The following is a 22,090-nucleotide window of genomic DNA, read 5'->3' as shown; positions in this document are numbered from 1 at the left end:
AATGAAACTAGTTCCATGATCCGTAATCAGAACCGGTTACGAGAACGGAAACAACTTCACGCTCCCCCGAGAGGCTTTCAGCAGCACAGATAGAAGGAGCTCCTGCCTGGACCAGGGACCACTGTCCCACTGACAGAAACAGAGCCACATTTTATTTTTTTTCAGAAAACAGTATCTCGTAAACTCAGAAAAACAGAGCTTTTTTTTTTTCCGGAAAAACAGTATCTCGTAAACTCAGAAAAACAGAGCTTTTTTTTTTTTTTTTTTTCGGAAAACAGTATCTCATAAACTCAGAAAAACAGAGCTTTTTTTTTTTTTTTTTCAGGAAACAGTATCTCATAAACTCAGAAAAACAGAGCTTTTTTTTTTTTTTTTTTTCCGGAAAACAGTATCTCGTAAACTCAGAAAAACAGAGCTTTTTTTTTTTTTTCAGGAAACAGTATCTCATAAACTCAGAAAAACAGAGCTTTTTTTTTTTTTTTTTCGGAAAACAGTATCTCATAAACTCAGAAAAACAGAGCTTTTTTTTTTTTTTTTTTTTTTGGAAAACAGTATCTCATAAACTCAGAAAAACAGAGCTTTTTTTTTTTTTTTTTCCGGAAAACAGTATCTCGTAAACTCAGAAAAACAGAGCTTTTTTTTTTTTTTTGTCAGGAAACAGTATCTCATAAACTCAGAAAAACAGAGCTTTTTTTTTTTCAGGAAACAGTATCTCATAAACTCAGAAAAACAGCGCCGATTTTTTTTTTAAACTTATTTTTTCTCGTAATTATGAGATAATTATCTCATTAATTCAGAAAAACAGAGCCGAAATTATTTTTTTTTGTGAATGCAATACGCTTCCATAATATTCCTCATTTTCAAGAAAAACAGAAACAAATTCACTAAATACTGTAGATTTCTGGCCTTTCCTTTCCTTGTGCCAAAATGGGCTCTCTAGCACCACCTATGTGAAAAAATATGGCAATTGCCCTAGTGGCCAGTAGGAATGTCGTACAGACATGGAACCACTGCCAAAATGTTGGTTGGACAATGCTCTACAAATCATCTGCTGACACTGATGACCTATCTCCAACAGGAAGTTCACAATATGCCTTTCAAAATAAAATTTTCAAAACTAACTCCGATGACACCGTTTGTCGTATTGACTTCTAAATAGCGTCAAAAGATACAGTGAAACCTCCTTAATAAAACTATTTCACACCTTTTCCATAACTGTCTTAGTTTTTTTTTTTAGAAGCCCGCAAAGTTGCGATGTTTGGAACTCATTTTTCACTTTGGAGTTTTCCCCCCATGTGACATTTCTACGTATTCATGGGACTCAGCACAACTCCCAAATGCAAAAATTTTTTAGATAGGATGTACGGTTATTGATTTATAACAATTTGTTTATTTTCATACTTTTTCTACTTTAGACTGCCATTTGACCCCCTTAACATGCTCCAGAACTCACCAAATTTGCCATGTATGTCATGGCTGGTGAACACTTTCATACAATATCAAATTTAACCCCTTGGGTGCCAAATTGCACTCTGTAGCGCCACCTATGTACTAAAAAACACACAAAATCTGCCCTAGCGGCCAGTAGGAATGTCACAGAAACATGAAACAAATGCCAAAATGTTGGTCTGATTGAGCTGACAAATCATACACTGATACTCATGAGCTAACTCCAACAGGAAATTGGCAGTCTGCCTTTGAAAGTTACTCTACGTTTCTGCAGTTACTGCTTATTCATTTCAGACTTTTGTCACAAAAGTTATACCTCATTAAATTCCCACAAGTCTGCAGAATCCAAAAGTGAAAGAATTTTTCAGATACGACCTATGGTGATGGAATAATGGCGATTTTTTGAAGACTATGTTTAGTTTCACTTTTCACAATGACAAAATCCCTATATAAGGCTTACCAGTGTACATCTGCATATGTTGGACAGTAGACTAGTGGCAATAGCACTGGTCTATTGTGCAGGAGTCATGGGTTCAAACCCCAAGCAGAAATCTGAATTTTTTTTTTTTTTTTTTCTTCCCCTCACATTTTAAAACAGGTTTTGCTGCATTATATTGTGGATATTGAGCATTTTGCACACATTACAAAGTACACGGAGTAAATGTTTTCAAAATAAAACCCCTATTAAGAATAATACATAATGTCTATTACATTACTTCTTTTCATTTTTATGACCAAACACTCAACTGTTTCTACAATGTTTCTTCATTCAAAAGTACTCTTTCTCACAGACACACATGCTCACACAATAGGGTTTTTCCAAAATAATAGCTTTAAATGTGATAAATCATCACTTTTATGCTCAATTATTCATACAATTTCAATTCATTTTTCAAACTGATTCTTTCTCTCACATACAAAACAAATGCACATACACATACACACAGTAGGGTTTCCAAAATAAAAGTCTCATTTAAAGGTGATGGTGGTTTCAGCAGAGGGTCGCTGCTGTTCTGTAGAGATGTAAGGAGGACAGACACTAAAGGGTGGGAACTGGTATCAGGACGAAGAGGTGTGAGTGGAGCTGAGGTGTCGACGGTCACGGGAGGCGGATCGCGCGGGAGGCGGATCGCCCGGTGCGAGGTCCCGCCCAATGCTGCTTGCAGCTTTAATTGTTGTTATTATTATTACGAGTAGTACTACTAGTAAAACTAATGTGTATGTTGGAGGAAATAGTTGCACTATAAAAAGACAAGTTTGTATCATGCACTTGCAAATGCAATAACTGAGGCCAAAACAGTGAGTCAGACAACAAAATGTGAAGCTAAATGCCTACTGTCTTCATCTCAGTGAAGTCAAGGATTATGTCTTCATTAATTTTCTGGCTGGTGTTAGGCTTCTTGGCATCTGCTCTTTTTTTTTTTTTTTTTTTTTTTAAAGTGCCTTCAGTATCTCCATTTTTGGGAGGATTCTCCTCACCCTGGTGTGCTCTCCCATCCATGGTACCAAGGTTGAATACTGTAGACTTCTACTGGACAGATTGATGAATTTTGTTCTTGTATACATATGAAATACACACTGTAATAAATTCATTTATTTGGTACACACACCATACAATTAGGTGTTATGGCTATATACCCTTGAAAAAATATCCTTGAACAAATTCAAACCTCACAATAAGTAAAATAGCCAAGAGGATCATATCATTTGCAATGCTAACCTGATATGAAGCCTTCAGCAATTTTGGCCTTATCCATGTCACACCAGGTTTTGACCATATCTATCTCTAGATCTTTTTCAGATATTTGTCCAGGATTTGGCCTTTGGAAGGTTCCAACTGTAGGCAGACAGACGGACAGATGAATGGACAGACAGACAGAATTACAGTTTTACTACCACTGACAGGGATGCCTAATGTGTCTCAAGAAAAAAAGACATTTCAGTGAGGTAACATATTGGCATGTAATACATTTGTTAATGTGTGCAGTCATAAATTACAACATTCAATTTGTGAAATGCATCCTGTTTGTACTTTCACCTGTAGTAGAGCTAAGATTGTCAAAGGGAGAGAGAATTTTACATGGTACATTGAAGGCAAGCTTCCAATTGGTGTCTGCTATCACCACAGGTGGATGGTATCCACACTGATAGCAACTGAATCCAAAGTCAAACTCAGACATGGACAGAAAATGGTGGAATGCTTTCCAAACAGTCTGATGGTGGTACCGGTTGTCACTGAAGAACTCTAGAGTGTTCAGCATGCTTCCACTGGCTGTTTTGTTCTGTAATGTAATAACAGCACAGACTTTTAATCATTTTAAGGTAATAGTGGCTGTATGTAGCTGTTGAAAGACATTCAAGCCATTAGGTTGTGATCTCTTCTTATGGAGATTGATCGTGGTAATGTCACTGTGTATTTCATTTGAAGTGTTTTTATGGCAGTCATACCGCAAAAGCTGACAACAGAAGTTCACACAGGGGAAGGATGAGGACAGTCCGATTATTGTAATTGTGGAATCCAGAAGTGTACTCCTGGAATCTCACATACATGGGCACTCCATGACTCCTACAGAGGCATCTGTCATTTTGAGACAAATGTTTGCACCATTTGACCCACCATCCTTCTGATCAGTTAACAACAGCATGCACAACAATATCAAAAATAATGGTGATGATAATGAAGAGGCATACTTTTTTTATATATAACTGATGCCGTACACTATTGCCTTGTTTGTAACAATTTTTGGACCACTGAGGTTGGGCGGCGTTGGACCAGGATTGAAGGGACAGGTTTCCTCATGGGGAATGAAACAAGATGGTGGATCATGTTCAACTGATTTCAGTGTAACAGCTAATTGTTGTGGTGGTGGGATGCGCTTTTTGTCATAGAAATATTCAGTTAAATGGATGATTTTGTCTGTGTCCAAATTTAGTGATTGACATGGAATTGAATTTTCAAGTATGTGAGTCTCCAAGTCAAAGATGTCCTCAGCTGAAAGGTCAGGTGTTGCTGTTAGTGTGCCAGAGGACTCTTGGAAAATCCACCACATGGTGATCATATGGTGAACACGTCCTCCGGCACCCACATTCACGCTCCTCTGCGCATGCGTGGCGTCTGTCAAACCGCCGGCGGATCTACTCTTAGAAATACAGCCTTTTAACTACTTATTTCTTGCCTTTCAATGCTTACTCACTTGAACCCAACCTCTTAACCGTGTCTTTTTAACTTGACGCTATCAACCCAAACCTCCATCAGGACAGGTCAGTATTGTCAGTGGATCCTTACCTGTGGCTGTCACCCACCGCTTCCCGCGCTCTGCCCCGGTATCTCGCTGTTTCCACCATGGCGTCATCCTCATCAGCCGGAGATAGTCCTCTCGTCCAAGCAAACAAAACCCTGGTAAAGGCTTACCAAACTATCGCGGATCTCAAAGAGGAAATACTGCGCCTCTCCGCAGAACTCGCGGAGAAAAATGCCCAGCTCTGTGGTTTCTCCAGCCGCCTTCCCACACAGTCCAGTCTGTTCCTGAAAAGCGCAGAGAAGCCCAAAGCCTCCTGTGATGATACGGTGTTATGGGATCCTTCCTCTGCCTGTTCTCGCCCCCCGTGTTCTACACCCTGGTCTGAAGTGGTGATTCGTGGCCGCAAAAAGAACACGAGCAAAGACTCACCACCGCCGACCATCAGCACATCAAACCGCTTCGGCGTCCTGTCCGTGGAGGACGCTCCGGCTCCCCCTGCCACGGCCCCCCATCCCACCTGGCTCTGTCCGGGAACCGGCTCCTGCTGACACCGTGGCTGCCACCGAGCTGATTACCGGTGACGGTCCTAAAGCCGGTCCTCCTGTAAAGCCGTCGAACAAGGGTCCCTGCTCCTCGGTCTGCTCCTCTGCCCGGCGCCGCCTCCTCCGAGAGGCCGTCCGCCGTCACACCGACGGTCCACCCGTGGAATGTCCTCCTAGAGAGACCAGGAACCCTTCACCTTCAACACCGTCTCCTCGACCACTTTTCCCTCCGACCACCGCTATCCTCGGGGACTCCATCATCCATCACGTCCGTTTCTTTAACGCCATAACCAGGTGTTTTCCTGGTTCCACCGTCACCTCCATCCTCCATGCACTGCCTCAGCTGCTGCTCTCACTGCCGTCCACCGTTACCCGGATCATAGTTCACGTGGGCTTCAATGACACTTCTCTTCAACAGTCCGAAGTGACAAAGGTTCATTTTAAAAACCTCTTTGATAAACTGAAAGGATCCGGGAAGGCTGTTTTCATTTCCGGGCCCCTCCCCTCCTTTGCCCGTGGTGTGGGCCGTTTCAGCCGACTCCTCAGCCTGAACACCTGGCTCCAGTCCGCCTCTGCTCTGAACAGCTTCAGTTTTATTGATAACTTTAATCTGTTCTGGAACCGCTCCTCCTTCTATAAGTCCGATGGTGTTCACCCCTCTAGACTAGGCAGCAGGGTCTTGGCTCAAAACATCCAACACGCTGTCCTGACCAAAACCACACCCACACCTATGTGACTATGCCCTCCCCCTTCTGCTGCAGCCACCTGCTCCCCCTGCTGGTCACATCTAATATCACCACGTCCAGAGTCTCCTGTAAAATCTGTAGTGAGAATAAACAACACCCCAAATGATCTCTCCTCCTCTCCCAGGCCCTCACTGTCCACCTGTCAACTAACCACCTCAGTGAATTCCTCTTCTCCTTCCCCATCTCCAGCAGCCTACACCTCTGCCTTGCTCTTCCCCATTCCTGTCATATCCAGGTCTTGTATGGGGTTTCACTCTGCTAAAAGGCATCGTAGGTGGTTGAGACAAATCCCATTACACACAGCGGACACGAACACCATGACGTCACCACCACCTAGCCGGTTTGGATTACTAAATGCACGTTCCATTGCCAACAAATCCTTCTCCCTAAATGAGCTTTTTACCAACAGGAACTTGGATGCATTATTCCTGACGGAGATGTGGCAGAGGGATGGGGAGTTCATTCATTTAAATGAACTGTGCCCTCCTGGCTGCTCTGCTGTTGGTCAGCCCTGCCCCTGTCGCCGGGGCGGTGGCCTTGCTGTAGTGCACCAAGACAAATACATATGCAGAGGGATGAGCACCGATGACTTTCCCTCATTTGAGTCACAAATGATCAAGATTGGCTCGTCCAGTGTGTTTTACTGTTTCTTAATCTACCGTCCCCCTGGCCCTGCTGGTGCCTTCTTAAGCAATTTCAGTGATTTCCTAACATCAATAATAAAACTGGGGAAGGTTTTAATTCTTGGGGATTTCAATCTGCACATCGACAACAATTCATCCAGCCCAGCAATGGAACTTTTAGCCATGACTGACACTTTTAACCTCAAACAACATGTATCTGGCCCCACCCATAAGAAAGGACATACCCTGGACCTGGTTTTCTCATTGGGCTTACACGTCACAAATGTGTGTGTTGAGGATGTCCACTTGAGTGATCATTGTGGTGTGTTTTTTGACTTATGTGTGCCTCTTGAGCCCAAGCCTGCACCTAGAAGGGCCAAGAGGAGGATTATTACAGAGTCCACAGCCCAGGATTTCCGTGCCCTGTTTAACCCTAGTCTTCTTAATGAGTGTCCCAATGTTGATGAGTTTATCCAGTGCTTGGCCACACACTGCAGCTCTATTCTTGACCAGGTGGCTCCCGTGAAAACCAATGTCACTCGTAAGTGGTCTTGTCCCTGGATAAATGAAAACATCTTAAACCTAAGGAGAACTTGTCGCAAAACTGAGCGTCTTTGGAAATCAACCCAGTTGGAAGTACACAGGTTACATCTTAAAGATCTCATAACCTCATTAAATAAAATGATTAAGGAGGCAAGATCCAGCTACTTCCACAAACTTATAGCAACAAACAAGAAAAACCCCAAAGTAATCTTTGACACAATCCAGTCCATTGTGTCCCCTGCTGTCCCTGCTGCCCCTGTGCTCTGTAAAGCTGACAGCAATGACTTCCTAAACTTCTTCATAGACAAGATCAGGGATATTAAACACAATATCCCACCACCCTCTGGCCGTCTGACCCGAGATGATCCCCCTCTGCAAACCTGGTCCTCTTTCGACCCTGTGACACTGGAGGACATCTCAGCACTTTTATCCAAAACGAAACCCTCCTCCAACTCTGCAGACATCCTCCCCCATAAGCTCCTTGTCGGTGTCTTTGACACTATTGGACCATGGGTCACAAAGCTTTTTAACCTGTCGCTCTCAACTGGTTTGTTTCCCAGCTCCTTCAAACAGGCCATCATAGAACCTAAACTAAAGAAAACCACACTGGACCCCACAGACTTCAAAAGCTACAGGCCCATTTCAAAGCTCCCCCTATTGGCCAAAATCCTTGAGAAGGCAGTGTCTAAACAACTTACAGCTTTTCTGGAGACACACCAGATCTATGACACTTTTCAGTCTGGGTTTAGACAACGCCACTCAACAGAAACCGCACTATTAAAAGTGTCTAGTGACATCCTGATGGCGGCTGACTCCGGGAAATCCACGGTCTTGGTCCTGCTAGATCTCTCCTCAGCCTTTGACACAGTGGACCATACCATAATGATTGAGAGACTGAGGGACCTGGTAGGGATGTCAGGTCCTGTGCTAGACTGGTTCTCCTCTTACCTGACTGGCAGAAGCTTCACTGTGTCAATAAACAACTTCCAATCTGACTCAGCGGATCTACTGTGTGGTGTGCCCCAAGGCTCTGTCCTGGGACCAGTGCTATTCTTACTCTATGTCCTCCCACTTGGCCACATTATCCAACACTATAGTGATGTCTCCTATCATCTATTCGCGGATGACATCCAGGTATACTGCTCCTTTAACTCCTCTGAGCCCCACAAACTGAGTTCATTAACCAACTGCTTGTCAGAGCTGAAGCAGTGGCTAAATGATAACAGCCTCCAGCTGAACTCCAGCAAAACTGAGACCCTCATCATTGCCCCGGATAGTGCAATCCCAGGGATCAAACATCACCTTGGAGACCTGAGTTCCTCGGTAAAGACCAAACTGAGGAATCTGGGTGTCATCTTTGACCAGGACATGTCTTTAGAATTCTACTCCAAACACCTAGTCAAAAACTGTTTCTTCCACCTACGCAACATCTCCAAACTCAGATCTATGGTGTCCACAAATGAGCTCGAGATGATCGTTCACGCTTTTGTATCTTCTCGCTTAGACTACTGCAACAGCCTGTTTACATGCTTAAACAAGAAGGAGCTGGCCCGTCTACAGTTTGTCCAGAACTCTGCTGCCAGGCTCCTGACCCACACAAACAGGAGAACCCACATCACTCCCATCCTTAAATTCCTCCACTGGCTCCCTGTTCTATATCGTCTTCATTTCAAAATTCTTGTGCTAACTTTCCGGGCCCTACATGGCCAGGCCCCTGCATACATAGCTTCCCTGATCCAGCCCTACAGCTCGACTCGTAGCTTGAGGTCTTCAGGACAGTACCTGCTGATGGTTCCACGCACCTGTTTTAGCACACGCGGTGACAGGTCTTTTAAAGCTGTGGCACCACGTCTATGGAATGACCTGCCTCTACACCTACGGTCCATGGATTCTGTAGAGAGCTTTAAGAGACACCTCAAAACCCTCCTGTTCAAAAAGGCTTTTTAGTCTCCCACCTGACCTAGGGCCACCACAAACTGATTACACTCTATGTATTCATCATAACGTACTCCATGTGTCATTGCCCCCCCCCCCCCCCAGTCTCTCTATATCTCTATCGCTCTCTCTTTTCTCCTCCTTTACTCTCTCTCTCTCTTTAACCCCAACTGGTCAAGGCAGACAGCCATCCTTCAGGAGTCTGGGTCTGCTCGAGGTTTCTGCTGTTAAAGGGAAGTTTTTCCTCGCCACTGTCACCAATCACAAGTGTTTGCTCCTGAAGGATTCTGTTGGGTCTCTGTAAACTTAATTTGATTCTGATTTGAATTGATAAAGCACTTTGTGACTCTGTCTGTGAAAAGCGCTCTATAAATAAAATTTACTTACTTACTTACTTACTTACAATTCCACTGCCCAGTTATGGCGTCAAAAGGGACCCTTGTCTGGCCAAATGGACACTAGCTGTCCAACTCATTGGTAAAAATAGAGGAAAAATACCATTGGCTGGAATACCCCTCATCCCCATAGAAAACTGGGAATACACCATCAGTGCTGGCATCCTTTGCAGCTGCATTTAGCGCTTCGCAATGTCTGCTCCATTCAGATGATATCAGTCCATTGTCCAGCATAGTGTTAAGTGACTCCTGGGTCAGAAGCGCAGGCGTCGCATATGGCTTTGCTTTTTGTGTTCTTTCTAAGTGCTTGCACTCTTTCCCAAGTTTACCCGAAGTGTATGCCAGCTGCATAAACCTCCTGCAATTCTCCACCTCACATCCAATGAATGGAGGATTTGGTGATTTTCTTACATGCACAGGTATTCAAGACTTGCAGCTGACATCACTGGTCATGTAATTGTTGTTTACACCGCCATATTGGTAGGCACGCTAGCTGGATCCTGAGAGTCAGAACTGTTGCTTTATATCATGTTTTTCTTCGGACTTGTGTTTGCGTGTTTTGTTATTTGTGAGTATGTCTGCTTGTGATAAAGGCACCATAGATGAGCTTCAATGTTTACTAACAACAGTTATGCGCGAGCAACTCGGAGGCAAAAACACGAGTACCAGCTACTAGCCGGCTCACATCAGCCGCATACACCTCCAGGCTCTTCCCCGGAACTCGTGAATGAGCCGATAGGTTAGCTCTAAAACGGTCCATTAACTGTCTCTGTCCAAAAGCCAATCCCATCTTCTCTTTCACAACCGCATAATTTGACTTGACTGCATTGGGAACGCTGTCCCATAGTAGAAAAGCAGACTTGCACAGATGGGTGGGGAGTATTCTCACCAGCTGCCCACTGAACTCACCGGTGTCACCCACCGTAGCTCCGACTGCCACTTCCAGCTGCTTCACCCAGCTGAGGAAACTCTGGCTGCCATTGCCGGCAAAGGGAGCAGATAGATCCACAATCACTCTCTCTCTATAGGGTGACTGGCTAGGGGAAGACCTCCTGGTAGGTTTAAAGGGGTCTTCATCACCGTACCACATGATGACAGTTCTTTTTTTCCACGCCGCTAAGCGCAACAGACATGCAGGCTAACTATACTGAGAAGCTACACTAACCATGATAATAACGATAAACAACGGTCGGCAGAACAGAACCACTGCTGCCACCAATGGAAATGAGCGGTCTTTCTGCCTAACTTATAATTGGTGACAGCTAAGTAATAAATGGCACACAGGAGTTTAGCAGGTCCATTGTTTAACACGCAATGAACTCAGCGTGACTTCCACCTCCAAGACTTAATGTATGCGTCACATGAAACTCATCTATTGCAACCAACCGCAACACATGTGGTTACCATGATCACACTGCTTAAAGCTTTATGTTATTGTAGATCTACACAGGAGAAAGATAAATATCACCAACAATGGGCAATTGTACGATCCAAGGAAAGCTTGCCTACCAATATGGCGTCATAAACAGAAAACCACGTGATCATGTGACGTATGTGCAAAACCTGAATACCAGGTGCTGTAAGCTTTTACACTTTTCTGTGTGACCAGCAGAGGGTGCTGCTCCTGCTGCTTCACCAACCAACAGTATATCAACAAGAGAAAAATACAAATGAATTCATTCCTGAAAAACGAAAGCTATGATGGCGTCAGACGCCAAAACCTGGGAGTCTTTTTGAAGAGGAGAAAACTGTAACTTTTCACCTTTATTGATCTCTGTAAAGACAGTTTCTTTATGGGCACATTTTTTGTTGGCACTCTCTAAACCTCTCCTTTCTTTGGATTCATTCAGTGTGGACAAAGGAAATGTATTGGCATTTTGAAAGGGCTTAACAGAAGCAGTAAAGACCTTTGCAGGCATCGGGTGGGGGTTTGTCTTGACTGTTTTTGGCTGTAAAGGGGGCAAACGGCTGAAGCGACAACAGCACCACCCTCTCCTTCTTGTGTCTTTTCTTTCCATGCATCCAGACTTTTGGTCCCTGTCTCCATGGCACTCTCTGAGTTTCGGAGGGAATAAATGTATCTTTTTCTCCTGTCAATGGGTGAAGCGAAGCACCCTGTGCTGGGCACACAGAAGAGGGTAAAGGCTTACAGCACCTGGTATTCCCAGGCTGCCTCCCATCCAAGGACTGACTAGGCCCAACCCTGGTTTGCTGCCAAGTTTAGACGAGATTGGGCATGTTCAGGGTGGTATGGACGTAAGTGAGTGTGCCTGTCCTTCTCTCCCTTTTTGTAGATTCAGTACCGCTGCATGTGAGCGGAAGAGGTTCCAAAGGAATCTCAAAGACTGACACCCGATACGCTGACTGCACCAAACACAGAGGTTTGCAACATTACAGAGATAGAAGTCATTACAGGAGGATAACAAAACGATGGTGTCACAACACATTTGAGGGTTACCTTGTGAAACGTTGCTTTCACCGTGGCCGTAAGCGTCCAACCGCCACAACAACTGCAGCCAGTTTAGGATGAAGTTGTGCCAGTTCAAACCTGCCTTTAAAGCTATACTGTATGATGTGGCATTTTTATACTTTTCTTTTGTCATCTTAAAATGCTCCTAATATACTTGTGTCAAACTAAAATGTAAAAGAAATCCACCAGGTATTGAAACTCAGCAATATTTAATTCTCATATAGTTCTGATAAAAGTCTGACCAATCATTTTATTCGGCCCAAATAAAATAATTGGTTGAGCCCAGTTGAGCCTCCTGTCAGTCAACTGTTACCACTGTCCCACATCCGATATGGGTACTTCTGAATCTGAAGTGTCACTCACGCCACTTCTCCTGTCACTGACCACAGTCTCCTGTTTATATATGTGAATGGATAGAACTGAAATGCACATGAAGGGAGAAAAAGGATTTATTAATAGAAACAACAACTAAGGGGAACATACAGAACAACGCAATGCTCTTTGTATGATGCTTTTATTAAAAAAGTAGAACAACATTTATACTGAAATGTGACTTTTTATGTGTAACAATGAGACTTTGATTCCCTGGTCGTGATCCTAAACCTCCATCCATGGTTGGAGAGTTAAATTGTGGGTAAACCTGGAAGATCTCCAAAGCCACATCCAGATGAGGTTCCATCTCATCACGTCCAACATGAACTAGAGTTAGTTGTGCTTTTGAGTCAACCAGAGTTTTCTGTCCTACATTCATTGTTCAGTCTTAATGTTCCTTGTGTTTGGTTTGTGTGGTGGATATTAATACTGCCATCTTTGAAGAAACTCCTGATTTTTACAGTAGATTGATGCTTCCTGTGTAAATTCCACCATTTGTCCCATTGTGGACTGAATGGAAACACCACCGTTTGTCCAACAATGGATGGACCGACCTGCTGAGATTAGATCTGATCAATCTATCACCACTTAGAAATAGAAATCGAGAAAAGCTTCCGTTTGTGTTTTATTGGAGTTTTATTTGATTTGTGTGTCAATAAAAGACTGTAATAAGTTAATCTTATTATTTCAATAAAAAAAGGATTTGATTGGACGGTTGTTGTTTGTGGGTTGAATCCCAGATTGACATGGTTTTGACATTGATTTGATTGATGTTCATGATAAAAACTCATATGATGTGAACACATGAAACAGACAAACAGCTGACGGTGATGTGGTGAATGTGCTTTATGTCCTGTTTGTGAAAATAAATGGATTGTGTAGAAGTGAGTCTCCACTTAATGACGTGGATCATATTTGACACTGAAAGTTATTTTTGTTTCTTTGTCCTTCAATGTATCTTCTGTTATTCCTGAGCCTTACCTTTTGACCACTGCATTGCATAGATGGCTGTTTAAATAAATGTTTAAAATCCCTTGAAATAACTCTGGATGGTCATTTTGAGGAACCCAGACCGCTTTTTGAGTCAATCATTAAATCTGGAACATGCGAAACATATTAAAAATAGAACTTTTTGAAGTACATACTACAGCCTTACCACTTGACTACTGGGGGGCATTGATGATATTGGAATTAATGCTGGAAACACTTTGAAAAGACTCTGGACAGCCATTATTATTAACCTGAATCACTTCTGGAGTAAACTTAGAATATTGTCATAAATTCAAGATTTGAAGCATCTAAAACAGCTCAGTCACATGATGACTGGAGGTGTAAATGACCAATGGCTAAACATTTTAAAAACACAATGAAATGCCTCTGTGTAATTTTACCAACCCCAGACACTTTCTCACAGATTAAAAAATTGTCAGAAATTGTAATTTTTAAATCCCATAACCTTACCTTAATTTTACCAACCCCAGACACTTTCTCCCAGATTAAAAAATTGTCAGAAATTGTCATTTTTAAATCCCATAACCTTACCACTGGACCATGAGAGGCAGTGTTGACCACTGACAATGTCTTTACAGATGGAAAGGCCATGCATTTCATTTGTGTTCATGTCATGTCTCTTTCTTTCTTCCTGTTATCCATTCCTGGAACACTGACCTCACATGTTTAAAAATGTTGGAAGAAATGAATGGAAGGAAGAAAGTTATGATCTGATGTGAAATGAGTGGCCTTTCCATCTTGTTTGATAAAATTCCAGTCGGTTCTTGTTTTCAGTCACATGACCCCTGCCTTTACCTCCTCATGTTTCAGAGGGGTAATTATATGTCCCCTCTGACCCCCATCACTGGGGATTCATTTGAACTCCAGGACACCTGCTGGGAGTGGGAATCACTGTTTAGAATTTTCCCTCACCAAAAAAACTTTGTGGCACAATAAAAACTACATGGGCTACAAATAATTTCCATGAAAAAGAACTTCACTGTAAATTTTCATCACGAACCTTTTAACAGTACAGAAAAAATACAAAAATAAGAGAGAGAGAGAAAATGTTAAATGGTACTACCCTATCTGGTGTGTGTACACCTGAACTACTTTACAAACAGGAGTTCAGCTCCTTGACTCAAATCCACATCAGAACAATGTAAACAACAACAACAAAGTGTAAACAATAAGTGTGAACAAAATTAAAGACATTATTTCTGAAATAATAAAGCAGTGTCACCCTTTGTGGGTTCGACTGCCTCTCCTTATCACTCTTTGGTAAATTTGAGTTAAGGAAGACAAGTGATAATATTAGTCCTGTCTTAGAGAATCCTCTTTCAGATGGAACTGATGTTCCCACTCAGGCCCGGACTGGCTAATCGGGAGGACCGGGAATATTCCCGGTGGGCCGGTATAATATTTAGGCCGCGAGGGCTGGAGTTCACTTTAAATATGTATTTAATATTTTATTTATTTATTTTTTGGGGCCGGTGTTCAGTCATAGCACTGAGTTGATCACGTAATCTGCAGCTGCTGTTCCTGGGCCCCACCCCCTCTACTAGCAAACTGTGTGTTTTCTTCCTCTTTTTTTGCAGACACACCGTGACCTGGCCTAACATGTCCTTGCATACGGTTAGTAGCTCTATACTGGATCTGTGGAGCATATATGATCTGTGCTCTGTAGGCTGTGGATGGTCAGCTGTGTTTGCTGTTTGAAACATGGAGAGTAGAAAGAGTGGCACAGAGAAGGCAAGAATTAAAAAGAGGAAAGCTCTGGAAGCAAACGCAGCCAAATGTGCCAAAATCTGCAACTTTTTCACAAAAATGACCTCCCGGTTGGAAACAACTAATGAGGACGATGAACCACCTTTCAAGCTAGTTAATTATCGAGTCAATGAATTGTGTGGCATTGTGGCGTGTAACATAACGTTATGTAATTTAAATAATAGTATGATGCGACGCCACATAACTGGGAAACTTTGTCTTGTAGCTCCTCAGAGTCAGAAAGAACATTCAGCAGCAGACACCAGCCATGAGCCCACAAGTCCAGAGTGGGCAGGTAGGACTGCTCAGAGAGGGAAGAGGATTAGAAGAAATAGGCTACAATGAAGAGTATGGTGTAGGCCTGTTCAGTATGAAAGGGGCTCTGAGATGCTCCAGGATTCAGCACTACATGAATGAAACTGACACCAAGGCTTTGAAAATAGAAGATTTGTGCTGAGAATTCTGAGCATTTTTAAAATGTGCTTTAGTGTCAGAAGCAGAGCCAGGAGCCAGTAGTGATGAGGGGATTGTTCCTGTCAGGATGGAAGGAAAAGGTGAGCTGTTGGAACAGACTGTGTGGACAAGCAGTAGTTCCACTAAAACCACTTTCTATACCCAAACGATAATACTGGCCTATTTTATTTAATTTTTATTATTAAAAGTGAGACAGTAAATACACAAAGCCCACAACTGAAAGGCAATAGCATACAGTAATATCAAATAAGCCTGCATATTTTGCCAATGTAAATATCTTAATTAGTTAAGTAAGTCCAAATGTCTGTAGATATTATTTTTTATTGTGATCCAGGTGCAGGTGAGTCTAGAGAAACTGGAGGAAGTGTGAAAGGGAGAGCAGAGTCTACTGATGACAGAGGAGCAGCTCAGCAGCACAACCCTGAACCACTAGGCACAAAGGACACAGATGAAGATGAGTCTGCTGTTAGCTTTGATTACTTTGCCCGCCCTCAGTCACAGGATACACAGACATTTTTTTCTTATCATCCTCATCAAACCCCTAATTTCACTATACCAAAAGTTTTCAATAGCAAAGATGGAACAAACTGCAAGTTGTGATGGAAATCTTTTGTTGCAGAGGATACAAAAATAATTTATTAGAAAGTGCAGCAAGCTTTTTTTTTTTTTTAATTTAATATTTTTTCATATTCTTTCATTTCATTTCGAACATTTTAAAGGTTTGAAAAATGTTAACACTTATAAGAACAAAAATATAGATTCTGTTATTGTTGTGTTGTGAGGAATAGTAATGTTGGAGATGTCGATGTGCACTCACTGTTGAAATAAATCCACATTGTGAAGCAACCTTTACTTGCGCTGAATTGGAAATATTTTAGAAAATACACTGAATTACAAGGCTTTGCAGAACAGTGTGTAGACCTAACATGTAAGGTTATAATTCCATGATTTTAATAATAATCGGTTGTGATCTAAAGTGGGCCGGTCTGAGGTATGAAACTCCAGGACTGAAAATGAGTCTCAGTCCGGCCCTGTTCCCACTAAACAGAGTTTCTGAACCATGTTTTCGGTGAGGCTGGGGTCCACGAGGGCCCGGCTTTTCCACCTCATCAGAGGATCTTCATTTATAGAAGAAGATGCTCCTCCAGTTAATCCCGCATCTCCATTTGTTTTCAGTCGTTCATATCTCCTCCTCCTGATACAGAAGTAAACGTGGCTCCAGTCCAGTCAGTCGGACTCTCTCTGAGAACTCCTCCCCTAAGTTAGCTGCGCATATAGATGCGTTCAAGTGAATAAGGTGTGGGGCGGAAAAGTCATTCTCGCAGATGTCAATAGTCGTTCACGTGAAGGCAGCGTGGACAACCCAGACTCAGTGGGACACAGGTGACACATGGAGACAGCGTGGATAATTTGAATATAAGAACGGCTCACAACTGCGAATCGGTTTTATCGTTCACTTTGAAAAACTGAAAAGACTGGACTCGTTCATGAATGTCACATCTCTGGTGTTCTCTGATGACGTTTACAAGCTGCGACGGAGAGTCCGACAGACCAGAGGGATGGAATGTAGTCAGAGCCCACAGGTTGTGTGGAAATAAAGTTTCTCCGTGACCCTCTGTGGATAGAAGGAGGTCTGCGTAGGAGCCCGTATTGTTTTCAGGTGGATTTACATGATGGAATGGAGCGAGTGTTGAGTTTGAGCAGTTGGAGACGGAGGAGTTGAACATGGAGCAGCATTAGTCCGCAGATAGCCCCAGGCAGCAGAGCCACAACCAGGTGGAGGAGAGTCCCACGGCAGAGTGAAGTGTTCCACAGTCCGACTGGATAGAACAGCACAGGAGAAAACTGTGGAGGGAGGAGGAGTGAGTGGGAAACCGGCAACGGAGAAGAGAAACACAGGCAGCAGGTTAGAACTATGGAGCTGAGAGAACTCACTGATAAGGTTTATTTTTATAACTTTATTAATCAAATTCTGGCATTACATTCAAAAGATTTCCATAGAGAAATACTGTTTTCCGGACCTAGCATTCACAGCATATTTAGTACAGGACAGTATATATATCAAAAAATAAAATAAGTAACTAGAATAAACGTCAGAGGTCTAATCATAAGTCAGTACATTCAGATTGTTATAAACACTCAAGGCTTGTTTGGTTTTGACACATTTCAGTGTTTTTAAAGTTCCTTATCTCATTCATATAAACTATGAACAGTGGGTGGCTCTTCATGAATCTGCATCTGCAGAGAAACTGCTAATAATAATGAAGGTGTTATACATCATTTCCTGTTTTTTTGTGTTATAACTCCCTACTTAATGTCTTTGTATTCCAGCTTGGGCAACTGAGTGTCCTTTTCAGATATCCAGTGTTGAAATGCTTCCCAAAACACTCTGGTATAAGTGCAGTTTAAAAACAAGTTGTTCTAAAGTCTCAGTGTCAGAGTCACAAAAAACACAGGTGTTAATTAATAATATGGGTAGAGTAAGGTATCTGGTTCTAATCCTGACTATAATCTCTTTAGGATAATCTTTTGACAGATTTTTCTATTTTAATGATAAAGGGAAGAAATCAGATGTGAGGGAACCATGTATGATTTAATTAGTGCATTTTTTATCTATAAAATAAAAAGTGATGTGAGCACTGTCTGCTTGGTGCAGCCGGAGCATGGGAGTTTGCTGACTGCTGAGAAGGTCCTACTGCATAAGTATCCTCTGCATCAAAATAATCCCTGATAATTTCTTCAGTGGTAGCCATATGTAAATATAAACTTCCAGTTTTCCCACCTGTCAGAAAGACAGTCCAATCAGCCTCCAGATCCTGGTCACAGCAGGTACCTACCTTTTCCAGTACAACCTTATTCTTGTTTGCGTGACTCTCTTATTCTTGTGTACTTTGCAATTTGTCATTGTGGTTTTGCCCTTCAGGGCCACCGTAGTTCAGGGCGCAGCGGCAAGAAAAACCAAATTGTTATAACTCAACAATTTTTTATCCAATCAGCACCAAACCTCAGATAAGATAAGATAATATAAAATAAAATTAGACTTTATTTCTCCCACAATGGGGACATTTCACAGTTAACAGCAGCAACAAACAACCAGCAATTGCAGAGAAAAAGACAGGTAGAAAAACACAAATGAGTGAAAATATAAAGAGAAAAATAACAAATTTGGTATTTATATAAATATTTATTTAAATAATTAATTTGAATGAAAATTAAATATTATTTACATATTTACATCATCATGGCTTCACATGTATGATAAGAGTCACACCCTGAACATAAAGACATGACAACATTGAATCTGACTCTTAGTGCCACCTATTAGTACCAATAAAGGTTTTTGTGTTTTGATGTGTGTGTTGAATCTCAAATTTGGTCAGAAAAGCCTTAACAAGTTGATGATTCAATCCATTCAAGTTGGTGACTTTATGTGACCTCATATGATCATGGGGGCGTGACAAGTTCTGAGGTTTTGTCATGAAACAATAATTAGTTTCATGAACTCATTAGTACATTGTTGAATCTGCATCACTTTTCACTTGTAGAGTAAGAGTATTGACTTTTCTCGCATATTCAGGCCCTCAAGTCTTCCTACAAAACTATATTAAAAAAGTTAATTATTTAAAATAAATATAATAATAATAATAATAATGATAATAATAATAATAATAATGATAATAATAATAATAATAATAATAATAATAATAATAATAATAACAATAATAATAATTATAGAACCAATGGCCCTGGAGCTTACCGGCCAAATTAAAAGCTTTGGGAAATGTATCTAGATTGCATTTATTATCACCCAGTTATGTGTATTTATTATATTACAGAAATAGGCCATGTTTTGGTCATATTCCAATCAGATCTGTAAAAAATTCAAATTCCAGCTTGATATCATTGATACTTACTGATTTATTGTATCAATCCACTTCCTATGTCTTATTATGGGGACATTTTTCAAAGTCACACCAAATCCAGAATCAGATCCGGATGGAAATAATTTCAATACCTTGTGTCGACATCATCATAAAGAAGTTGTATACCAAGTTTGAAGTCAGTCAGAACTGTAGTTTCGGAGAAGAAGACGATTTAAATTTTTTTCCCCATAAGAGCCCATGTTAAATTTTCCGTAAGTTCCCGGATCCAGAAGAAGATCCTGATCAGCATGTGGACATTATGTTTTGGTCATCTCCCCATCAGGGCTGTACTGTAGAAATTTACACGTGATACCATTTATATTTACAGAGTTGTTGAATGGATCCACTTCCTATCTCTTATAATGGGGAAATTTTTCAAAGTCACACCAAATCCAGAATCAGATCTGGATCCAAATAATTTCACTAACTTTGTTGACATCATCATAAAGAAGCTGTATACCACATTCAAAGTCAATCGGAATTGTAGTTTTGGAGAAGACAATTGAAAGTTTTGTAACGAACAACAGACAATAACAGACAACAACAGACAACGACAGATGACGATGCCGGATGCCGCATGACCACAATAGCTTACGGCCTGTTGGCCGGTAAGCAAATAATAATAGAAAACATTTCGTATACAATAGAGCCTTTGCAGCCATTTCTCAGCACTTGGGCCCCAATAATACATTGAATTGGTCTTATTTTACTTTCAATGACCAAAATAAATAAGTTTTTGTAGTGTTTTGTGATTAAAGGTGAGGTAGGAGATGTTTTCTTGGAGCATTTTTGACTATATTGCTTAAAATCCCCTTCATACCCCGATTGCAACCAATTAATTAAATGCTCGAACACAAAAATAAAACATTTTAGTCACCTGTGGAATGGACAGGACTGAAAAACACCATCCAATCATTTTAACCGGCCCATTGAAATGATTGAATGGTAAAATCTCTATCAAACTCAACTGCCCTTTGTCCCTCCCCCCTCTGCGCATACCCCTCTTCGTGCACGAATTGCGCGTTCTCAGAGGCTTGTAGCACTGGTACAGGAAATGAAGCCAGAGCCAGAGCTCAGCCCCTCAGTGCTCCTCTCACCTGTTGACAGGGTTGTGTTCTGGATGTGAATGGCTCTGAAGTATATTCAAAATCAGAGCCAGTGAGGCTTTCATCATGGGAGCTCTAAATAAATAAACAATGTGTATAATACAGCTAAAAGTCAAACAAATCACACTTTTGCTGATCAATTATGGACTGCAAACTTGAAGAAATCATCAAGGTGGGCTAACATTAGTTAGGATGTAAAGGTCGCCGGCAAGTTGTTTTGTCACTGATAAATCACTAGGGTATGTAACGTTTAGGGGTGTGTATTGGCAAGGATCTGGCGATACGATGCAAATCACAATACTAGAATCACAATACGATATATCATGATACTGTTAAAAAGGCCATTTTTATTGGTTTTGTTTCTTTTTTAAAAGATTATTTCCTGGAAGAATGGAATTACACCCGAAATATGTACAAATACTTAACACATTTTTATTTGATCAGAACAGGATCTAATGCTATATCGCAAAATGTTCCTGTGTTCAAATTTAAATAATGTTTTACAGACATTACAGTTTCAGATTCTGTTCAAATGTTCATATTCTACTAGTTCAGAACCTACATCAGAGCATTATTTTAGTTCAGTCCCAACAAAGCAACTAACATTATTTAATAAAAGAGTGTGAAATAATAATAAATTAAAAACAAAAATGAACCTCCACAATATCTGCATTTCAATAAATACCTACAAATATTGATACAGTATTTTTTTTAATATCGATACAGTATTGTGAAATGAAATATCACTATATATTGCAGAACCGCTATTTTCTTACACCCCTAGTAACATTGTCCAGCTAGGTATGAATTGGGGCTCTTCCGCCGACAAACATAATAGCGAAATGCACAGATTACAGCGTTCAAAGTAAACTTTAGCGGGCTGCTAGCCTGACATCAGTCTTAAAGCAATCAGCTGTTCTTACTAGCCTGAGATTACTTAGAACACGAATCAAAATAACAAGTGAAAGTCCAACTTCTAATCTAATATACTGATAAATATAACTTGAAACAATGATCATATTCATTGTTTAGGTTCATTATAATGTTGTCAGGTATTTTCTTACCTGTGAATGAGCCATGCGAAAAAGTTAGTGAATTGATGCTGTGCAGTGTTCGTGAACCCTCGTGAACAAGCATTGCACATTCCAGTACTCTGGAGGCGTGGCTTCAGGGGGGAAGTCTGAAGAAAGGGGTTTGGACTTTTGAATTGTGTATTTTCAAAATGTAGCTGTCTCAAAACGTTTTTCCAGGATCTCCTACCTTACCTTTGAAGAATTGGCCAACACTGGAGGGAACCTTACATCTTTCAACATCTTTCAATGTCTCTGTTATCTTCTGGTCTCATACAGGAGACATATCTCTTAAGGAGAAACCATCAAATATTGGTTGTCTTGAAAATGTCTTGTTAATTACCTAACTAGTTAATTTTGCCAATCTGGTTAATCTGATCCTGAAGAGATGTGTTTATTCTGTTACATTCCATCGCATTTCAGTGACCACCTCTTCTTTTTCT

At 41.2% G+C, this 22,090-nt stretch overlaps 2 protein-coding genes and 1 pseudogene across 3 annotated transcripts in view; 2 read left to right on the top strand and 1 right to left on the bottom strand.

The window, feature by feature from the left end:
* Positions 1 to 22,090, top strand: part of LOC115436295 (zinc finger protein 239-like) — a 304,587-nt gene that overhangs the window by 149,060 nt on the left and 133,437 nt on the right. The gene's annotated exons all lie outside the window — the stretch shown is intronic.
* LOC115436289 (zinc finger protein 569-like) overlaps positions 1 to 22,090 on the top strand; it is a 237,241-nt gene that overhangs the window by 103,571 nt on the left and 111,580 nt on the right. The window contains exon 1 of one of the 2 annotated variants that reach the window (XM_030159101.1): positions 17,075 to 17,208. The exons of the other annotated variant lie outside the window; for it this stretch is intronic. The gene's annotated coding sequence lies outside the window, so the exon portion shown is untranslated. Of the gene's footprint in view, positions 1 to 17,074; positions 17,209 to 22,090 lie in introns of those variants that run through there. 2 annotated transcript variants of the gene reach the window in all.
* On the bottom strand, positions 11,619 to 11,737 carry LOC115436469 (uncharacterized; annotated as a pseudogene).

Source organism: Sphaeramia orbicularis, chromosome 16, assembly GCF_902148855.1.
Source record: "Sphaeramia orbicularis chromosome 16, fSphaOr1.1, whole genome shotgun sequence".
In the NCBI taxonomy this organism is placed as follows: Eukaryota; Metazoa; Chordata; class Actinopteri; order Kurtiformes; family Apogonidae; genus Sphaeramia; species Sphaeramia orbicularis.
Note: the sequence above shows the minus strand (reverse complement) of the source record. Positions and strands in the feature narration are given on the sequence as shown.